The sequence below is a fragment of the Lissotriton helveticus genome, chromosome 4_2 (genome assembly GCF_964261635.1).
Source record: "Lissotriton helveticus chromosome 4_2, aLisHel1.1, whole genome shotgun sequence".
Taxonomy (NCBI): domain Eukaryota; kingdom Metazoa; phylum Chordata; class Amphibia; order Caudata; family Salamandridae; genus Lissotriton; species Lissotriton helveticus.
Window position 1 is genome coordinate 90481601 of NC_136064.1, and position 8266 is coordinate 90489866.

Consider the following 8266-nt stretch of genomic DNA (forward strand, 5'->3'; position numbering starts at 1 on the left):
TTATAGGCATACACAACATGCAACAAGGGACTTGTGTTAGAGGCATACACAACATGCAACAAGGGACTTGTGTTATAGGAACGCATGACATGCACCAAGGGAGTACGCCTTGTGTTACAGGCATACGTGGCATGCAACAAGGGTGTAAACCTTGTCTTATAGGCACACGCAACATGCAAAAAGGGAGTACCCGTTGTGTTATAGGCACATGACATTCAACAGGTGAATATGCCTTGTGTTATAGGCACACCTGACATGCAACAAGGGAGCTGTGTTATAGGCGCATGCGACATTCAACAAGGGAGTACCCATTTTGTTGTAGGCACACGACACGCAACAAGGGAGTGCCCATTTTGTTGTAGGCACACAACATGCAGCAAGGGAGTACGCCTTGTGTTCTAGGCACACACTACATGAAACAAGGGAGTTGTGTTATAGGCACACATGACATTCAACAATGTAATGTAATGTAATGTAGGTATACTTGTAAAGCGCACTGTTACCTCGTTACGTGGCGTCCTGGCGCTGTATACCGCTGGGGAACCCGTCCTGGCTTTCCCTGTGAGAGGGCACCCCAAGGTGAAGCCAGGCATCCCCGGCGTTGCTGGGGCCGTTGTGGAGATTAAGCAAGCTATTGCCCAGAGTTGCAGAGTGGGACCCATGGTTAGCGTAGGCACCTAAGCGAGAATTATCGAGTACGCGGACATTGACCCAAGACCCTGCCGCGTCGGGAATTGAACCCTGGTCCCGGGCCGACCTCTGCTTCAGGGTCTGCCGCTTCTAACCAGTGAGCCACACTTCTCCACAAGGGAGTACACCGTGCGTTATAGGCATACATGACATCTAACAAGGGAGTTGTGTAATAGGCACACTCGCTATGCAACAAGGGAGTACGCCTTGTGATATAGGCACAGGGAACGAGTGGGTACATTCGACTGCTGTGGAGAGGTGCATTGTGGGACAGGAATGGTTTATGAACTCTCTTGCTTGGCCAGTTGTGGCCCAGATATAACCTAGAATGTCGGATTACCTCTGAGGCGCCTCAGATTTCCTAATCCCTGGACTTCTGTATAATTGAATCTGTAATAATTGTAATGGTCATGTGACAGTGTTGAATACTTGAGCCTACGGTGCTGTCTTCTGTATACAGTTAATGTCATGTTTTACTTTACGCGGCTTAAAGCTTAATGAAGCACTGCATCTAAAAAACCCTGGTGCACAATGCGTTATAAAATTTCTTAATTAACAAACCAATAGAAAACATTTGGAACATTTGGAACAGTGCTTAATTTGATCCGGTGGTTTCCGGTTCAAAACACTGGCAATTAATTGTCATCACCACACTTATGACACTCTGCCACATGGTGGCACTGCTTGTCTAATTTAGAGAGGAGCAGAACAACAGTTGTTTATGAATACAATATACATTTAAAAATCATAATACCTGCATCTCCATCACAATTATGTCATTGGGCCCTCTCCCTCCCTCCCCACCTCACGGTACTTGAAAATAATATATATTGAAATGTCCGGAATCTAGGGTTATTTCATTCGTATATACATTCCTTAATATGGGGGAAAAGAAAGGAAAATGGAGGTTCCCAAAAATATGGGAGAAAACACCGAGGAAGGAGAGAATGGATAATGTACAAGGACTAGGAAATGTTGTGGGGAGACATAATAAGTGGCCACAAAAATTTACTCTGCAGAAAAAAAAAGAACAATTGATGGACAGAATGCAGAACAATGTCATACATTCACCCCAGTACAGAGATCTGGGCCTAAATCCATTGTTTTTTGCTGCTCCCCATGCCATTCCAGTTTGAACCCAGCTATATGCAAATCAGTCTTGACCCTGTGCCAAATGGGAACAGTCCACCCGAACTGCCAAGCCAGGTCCCTGCAGCACACATAGAAGTAACAATTCACCATTATGGATTGTTTGTATGCAGGACGGGACACCTTCCTGCACATAAACAATCATTCCATCAATACAGGCACTCTTGCACTATGGTGCCTGTGTTGGTGCTAGGCAGCTAATTTTAGCTCCAGCGCTAGGGAAAACACAAGGGTGTGCCGTATATACGGCGCATGCCTGCATTTTGGAAATGTCGGCGTACGGCACTGCCAAATTTGGCGCAACCCCGCGCTCTGACATTTTATTGTTAATATGCCCCTTAGTGTCTTCTCCTGTGTGGTGCCGGCAAGGAGCAGTGACACGTCAGGAATATAGCCAATTGCACTGCTGCTTTCATGCTCTGTATTTCAACATATAGCTTGAAAGCAGCAGCGAGATTGGCTGGGTGGGCCAAACCTGCACTCCGAGTACAGGGGGACTGGGTCTCTGTCCCCATAGCGCTCTCATACAGCTCAGATTTAGAAGGCAGATGCACGCATGTCAGGTTGGCTGCATTGAAGTTAACGGCCAATTGGGCATGCACCCTTCGTGGTGATCAAGCAAAAGACAAGGATAAACTTTCAAACTTTTAAACACATCAATATATGACTTACAGTGGGCCCATATACACATTTTGATTATCTGGCTGTTCCACTGGGGATCGAGTTTTATATTCACTTTGATCTTGATTAGTCAATGTCCAACTAATCTTCACAGATCAACACTCTTCCTTTGGTCAATGGACCATTAGTCGAGGAATTGATGGTGATATTAACAATTCAACTTATAACTTTCAATAAAATAGTCACAGACTCCAGGTAAGATTCAATAAATTGTATATACTAATTCAATCAAACTTAATGCTCATTTGTACAGATTCACAGAGCAAACTCCATCAAATTTCATGGTAGAGAAAAAATTAATTTATCAAATAGCATACACAAGTACATTCAACAATTTCAACGCATTAGGAGTGATAGATGGAGAGACAAAAAGTACATAATATTTCATACAGACAGATTTCTATTTACCTTATAGTGGAAAAGGAAACCCAACCCCTGGCCAGAAGGGTTAGTGGAGGTCGCCTGATAAAGTCAGGGGCAAAGACTGTAGGACAGGTGCACAATAGGTTTATACTTACTACACTTCTCTAGAACCCGACGCACCGGAGCACATCCCTCTCCTACACTCTCTCCCTCCTTGATATTCTTCCGCAAATCTTCAATCTAATCAGGTTGTCTTTCAGTATTGAGCCTTCCCAGTCTGTTCTTCTCAGTAGCAGTTCTCGCCTACTCCTCACTCAGCATCAACGATTCTTCTTAGCAGCATCAGTCAGAGTATTTATTTCCTAATCTCAGATCGTTCAAATTATACCCTTAATTTTGCATGTCCCACCCTCAAAGGTTGCAAATGTCTGTGAATTCTGAACTGCGATTGGGCCGGAGCAGGGGAGTTGTCATCACCTCATGCGGTCATCCCAAAATCCTTAAATAATTATTTGTTTAATAAACCCTTCCCACTTAATTTAGTCACTTTTCATGACTCTTCCTGTCCTCATACGTTTCACACAATAGATAGATACAAATTTGATATAATTTCTTCAGTTGAGGATCTTTTCTCAAGCTCTTGTCCTTGGGTTTTGGCCGACGACCAATGTTCCGGTCAGCGGGTCACTCTCGCTCTTCACTCTGCAGACTCAACTTTCATTACGTTTCACCCGCCATCTTTCTTTTGACCTAGCATATCGGGCCCATATCGTTCAATATCGACAAAAGAATCATAAACAAATGTTCATTTCTCAAATATGTCACTATCACTGTTTACCTCCCCCTTCTACTGTATCCCATGTTATTTTCTTCTTTGTTATGCAAAGCTTTAGTAGCAAAAAACGTCTTTTATGATTTGGGCAAGCATTTGCCAGACATGCGGTACTTCAAGACCTACAGTTAGCAACTCTTTGCGCATGCGTGAGAGTTTCCCTCTCCATGGTTAATCACATGGTTATTTGCACAGGACAGGTTCACACATGCGCAAAGCGATTTTCGGTTTCAAGCGGGTTTTTAATCAGGTAGCGGATTATTCTTTGTTATTTAAGCAAGCAAAATGCCTTTTCCCCGTGTATGAATGTCGTATGTATGTTAGTTTTCATTTATCTATGATTTCTATTTGTTAGTGTCTGTTAACGAGAGGTTGGTCCGAGCAAGTTTCTTTTTCTCGAATCCTTGCTCCATCAGCGGCAGCAGGCAGCCATCAGGATGGATGATGTCACATGGTGCACTGTGACAGGCCACGCCTCCTCCCCCTACAGTACTGAGCGCACAGCACTGCTACCTGTTCCGACAGTGCTAAACTCATCGTGAGCTGTATCATTAATTCGACCTGAGGTAATTTCTAAAACATTAGCAGAAACTGCCGTTGCGGCTGTTCCGGTCAATGCTGTTGACATGATGGATGCACGGCTCCATCATGTCACAGCTCCAAAGTGTAAATTTTTTTATTTTCAAAAAGAAAATCCAGAAGCGGAATAAAAGATAAAATGCTCCCCTCGGCATGGGAGTCTATCGGAGTCCTCTGACACAGCGAGGGCAGCATTGAGCAGTTTTCATGGTCAGTGCTTTCCTGGCAGTGACGGGCAGTGAAAACTGACCTCTAATTCCACCAATTTAACTTAGGTGAAGGGAACTAGAGGTAGTGAGGCCCGTGGGTGAGGTTTAATTACGGAAGAGCCGTGATTACACCCAGGGCACGAGTCGGGGGTACACGCAGGTACACGGCGTCACCCCACTCTTTTCACAGGGTGGACGCCGTCCCCCCTGCTTTTAAATTTGGCGGGCGGGGAGTTCTCTTGGCGCTATCTCTACTCCGGGCCCAAATTCTGCTTCCTCTACTGTCTGAAGGTGAAGTGATGGGAGACACGCGCCTACCTGCCCCGCCCCCCCTTCCGACTCCACCCTCACCTCGCTTCTTAAACCCCCACCCGTCAGCCTCTAAGCTCTTTTTCCAGCCCCCGCCTCAGAGCGGATATTTTTATCCGCCCCTCCCTCGGTCGCCCCCACCCTGCTAACAAAGTAATTGGATTGCAGGAGTAAAGAGCACGCGAGGCGCGGCCCGGTGGGAGCATCCCTGGGCTCAGAGAGGGGGGGGGGGGGGAGGGGGGGGGGCTCCGGGGGCCGAGAGGGGGGCACGCCAGGGTGGGGGCTGTATAAGAGCAGAGCCTCAAAGCAGCACGTGAACACTGACCTGCTGTCTGAGAGCTGCCACACACCGCTTTGGAGGCTTCTTGGCAGGTACGTTGTGTGCCTTTGGTTTGTATTTACTTGTTTTTATAGCGCTAGGAAGGACTGACAGCTCCATCAGAGCGCTAGCTGGGGAACGTTACAGAGACCAGAACTTAAGGTGGGTTTCCTTTTTTCTGACGTTTTGCTCGAGTCAAAGGTCAGTGGTATGAGGCGTGTGGCTCTATCCCCACATCTCTGCATTTTGTTTCTGTGCAGAGGTGGTGTAGTGCTTCACTGCAGGGAGTTGTAGTGTCTGTGTTTGTGGGGTGTTTGGGGTCTTGTTTTCAGAAGCCTGGTGAGTTAAGCATTCCGTTTTGAAACGATCCCTATTTTGGACCAGTAGCCTCTCTAGAAAGTGCTAGAGCACACAGCTCTAGCCAGCAGGGCTGGGCTCAGGATCTTATATCATTCTAGAGCCGCAGGGCTGGGCCCAGAATCTTAGATCATTCTAGAGCCAGAGGATTGGGCCCAGAATCTTAGCTCATTCTAGAGCCGGAGGGCTGGGCCTAGAATCGTAGGTCATTCTAGAGCTGGAGGGCTGGGCCCAGAATCTTAGCTCATTCTAGAGCCGGAGGTTTGGGCCCAGAATCTTAGCTCATTCTAGTGCCGGAGGATTGGGCCCAGAATCTTAGATCATTCTAGAGCCGGGGGGCTGGGCCCAGAATCTTAGGTCATTCTAGAGCCGGAGGGTTGGGCCCAGAATCTTAGCTCATTCTAGAGCTGGAGGTTTGGGCCCAGAATCTTAGCTCATTCTAGTGCCGGAGGATTGGGCCAAAAATCTTAGATCATTCTAGAGCCGGAGGGCTGGGTCCAGAATCTTAGATCATTCTAGAGCTGTAGAGTTGGGCTCAGAATCTTAGATCATTCTAGAGCAGCAAGGCTGGGCCCAGATTCTTAGATCATTCTAGAGCAGCAAGGCTGGGTCCAGATTCTTAGATCATTCCAGGGCAGCAGAGTTGGGCCCATAATCTAAGATCATTCTAGAGCCGCAGTGCTGGGTCCAGAATCTTAGATCATTCTAGAGCTGTAGAGTTGGGCTCAGAATCTTAGATCATTCTACAGCAGCAAGGCTTGGCCCAGATTCTTAGATCATTCTAGAGCTGTAGAGTTGGGCCCAGAATCTTAGATAATTCTATAGCCGCGGAGTGGAGTCTGTAATCTTAGATCATTCCAGAGCTGCAGAGCTGGGCCCAGAATCTTAGATCATTCTACAGCAGCAAGGCTGGGCCCAGAATCTTAGATCATTCTACAGCAGCAGAGTTGGGCCCAGAATCTAAGATCATTCTAGAGCCGCAGGCTTGTCTTAGATCATTCTAGAGCCGGAGGGCTGGACTCTGACTCTTAGATAATTCTAGAGTAGCAGGGCTGGGCCCAGAATCTTAGAACATTCTAGAGCAGCAAGGCTGGGCCCAGAATCTTAGATCATTCTACAGCAGCAAGGCTGGGTCCAGATTCTTAGATCATTCCAGAGCAGCAGAGTTGGGCCCAGAATCTAAGATCATTCTAGAGCCGCAGGGATGCCTTAGATCATTCTAGAGCCGGAGGGCTGGACTCTGACTCTTAGATAATTCTAGAGTAGCAGGGCTGGGCCCAGAATCTTAGAACATTCTAGAGCAGCAGGGCCGAGCAATGCTATCAATTACTGTTCAAACCACAACAGTGGAACAGGAAAACTCTCTGTAATAATACAGAGGTCTACCCTAGACCGTAGTGTACAAAGCATTGCTATACAAGAGTGCCAGGACCCCTAGGCGTTAATATCGGCCCACCTTTTGTCAAGGTAGGTTCCATAGCAGCACCAAGGATGTAAGACCACTTAGTTCATACTCCTGATGTATCGCAAAAACCTAAAGTATGCATGAATCTGCTGTGGTGCTGGAACCATCAGCACACAATAACTACTTGCATCCCCTCAGTTATTGTGTCTAACTCACTCCGGTGGAGAAGGAACCCCTGCTAAACTAAGACCCTAATAAAGCACATTTTAAAAGCACATACGAGCTGCTAAAACCATATCTGTATTACTGATCCGCTGAAGCATCATGGCAACGGAGTGTACAAAACCATGCCTGAAGTGTTCAAGGATGACTGGGAAAAGCTTGTTAGATACATGCCAAAATAGCATTGAGAAGAAATTACTTACTTTGCGGTTCACATGGAGTAAAGTGTCCCTGCGATGCTGCATGCCATATTGTAAAAATAATTGAATAGACTTAGAGAAATCTACAAACTGTGATCCAAGTCTTTGATACGGATAGCACACATAGTCCTTGCCCAGAAGTGTAATGGGCCTGTGCGCATGTGTGTGGTCTTAGGGCTCTCCTCTCCACTAAAATACATCCCATCATTGGACAAATATGGATGTTGTTGGAAAGAGCAGGGGTATTGTCCATGCTAGAACTCTTCTCAGCTCACCTGCATATATCATGCTGCAAGAGAAGTCTAAGCAGACCAAGTCTGTTGTAATGCCAGAGTAGCATAAGTCATGTTTCAACATGCGTATCTTGGTTCAGAATGCCCCCTGTGCCATGTATTCACAGGGGAGGGAATGAAGCAGAGCACAACATGGTGTTGTATGAAGTTCTGAATATCCTGAAAAAAGTGGACTGTTTATTAGGATAATGTGATCTCAAGATAACGGGCAGACTATGTGGGATTTCGTTCATCCAACTATAGAAAAGGTAAGGACGGCACTGAGACCCACAGTGAGTACAGGATAGAAGAAGCATTTACATTTATTCCTTATCATGTGGGGCTATTGGTCTAACGCATTTTCACAGTCTGTGGAAAAGATATATCATATGTGGACACTGTAAAGAGCAAATAATGCAACAAAAAGTGTGAACATTGCATTCAGTAGTGTTAAATAGGATATCAGTAAGGTGCCTTCATTAAAACCGGTTGCTACCAGGGACAAATCATTGTCGGTGATGCTGGCAGCTATCATTTAGGGCAATCCTCATGCAATCCCAAAATGGATGGAGGAGATTGTAGCATTTGCATTGAGAACAAGTGCAGAGGCAGAACCTACAAGTTTGGAATTTGAAAAAAAGCCAAAGCAGTGTGTTAGGGTATCCATAGGATTTTGTGA

The 8266-nt window shown here is 46.1% G+C and overlaps 1 protein-coding gene across 1 annotated transcript in view; it reads left to right on the forward strand.

The window, feature by feature from the left end:
- Positions 1 to 5139: 5139 nt before the first annotated feature.
- Positions 5140 to 8266, forward strand: part of ARR3 (arrestin 3) — a 131270-nt gene continuing 128143 nt past the window's right edge. Inside the window, exon 1 of the mRNA XM_078640004.1 lies at positions 5140 to 5184. The gene's annotated coding sequence lies outside the window, so the exon portion shown is untranslated. The remainder of the gene's footprint in view (positions 5185 to 8266) is intronic.